The sequence below is a fragment of the Rhinopithecus bieti genome, unplaced genomic scaffold, assembly GCF_001698545.2.
Source record: "Rhinopithecus bieti isolate Rb0 unplaced genomic scaffold, ASM169854v2 scaffold_25394, whole genome shotgun sequence".
Lineage (NCBI taxonomy): Eukaryota > Metazoa > Chordata > Mammalia > Primates > Cercopithecidae > Rhinopithecus > Rhinopithecus bieti.
In genome coordinates this window covers 980,291-981,597 of record NW_016811676.1, presented here as the reverse complement: position 1 = coordinate 981,597, position 1,307 = coordinate 980,291, and positions in this window count along the sequence as shown.

The window sequence follows — 1,307 nt, the reverse complement described above, 5'->3', positions numbered from 1 at the left end:
TCACATATAAATTTTATAAGATAAAATTTATAAATAAAATTTTATATAAATTTTTTTGTATGTTTATATTGAAAATTCTATTTTATTTTACAATTTTATTTTATCTTATTTTAACTAATTATTTCTTTTTTTGTGATGGAATCTCACTCTGTCACCCAGGCTGGAGTGTAGTGATATGATCTCGGCTCACTACAACCTCTGCCTCCCAGGTTCAACTGAACCTCTAGCCTCAGCCTCCTAAGGAGCTGGGATTACAGGCCTGCGCTACTACGCCTGGCTAATTTTTGTATTTTTAGTAGCGATGAGATTTCACCATTTTGGCTAGGCTGGTCTCGAACTCCTGACCTCAGGTGATCCACCCTCCTTGGCCTTCCAAAGTTCTGGGATTACAGCCATGAGCCACCACACCTGGCTAATTTATCTTTAATTTAAATTTTATTTTATTTTAAAATTTTATTTTTATGTTTATACATAAATTTCTTATATATTATTTGTTTATAAAAAACAAATATTGTATTTTTGTTTGTTTACAAAGAATGCTTCACATTTTGTTATTTGAGAAAGTGTGTCTTAACTGCGAAGTGGTGTAAGTTGTGGTAGTTAAGGTATCCGGGACATCCTAAATCAAACTTGTACATAATCAAAATTGAGATGTTCTTAGTGGCCATACATGCAACTGTCTCAGTCCGTTCATGCTGTTATAGCAAAATACCACAGAGTGGGTAATTCCTAAACAATAGAAGTTCATTTCTCACAGTTCCGAGGGCTGGGAAGTTTAAGAACAAGGTACCAGCATGTTCTGTGTCTGGTTCCACTCTGTTTCCAAGATGGTGGCTTGAATGCTGAGTCCTCCAGAAGGGACAAATGGCAAGTGCTCTCTTGGCAGAAGGGACAGAGGGGCAAAAGGACTAGCTAGCTCCCTTCGATTCCTTTTATAAGGCACTAATCCCATCTATGAGGATGGGTATAATTGATAAGCAATAGTGCTTACAAATGCACCACAAGCACTTGAAACGTGAATTCCCCATGATTCTGTCTTATTTATAAATTGTACTTCTTATTTTGTTAAAAACCCTTGTCCGTCCTAGGTCAGGAATTCAAGACAAGCCTGGCCAATATGGTGAAACCCTGTCTTTACTGAAAATACAAAAATTAGCCTGGTGTGGTGGTGGGCGCCTGTAGTCCCAGCTACTTAGGAGGCTGAGGCAGGAGAATCACTTGAACCTGGGAGGTGGAGGTTGAAGTGAGCTGAGTTTGTGCAGCTGCACTCCAGCCTGGGTGACAGAGCGAGACTTTGTCTCAAAAAA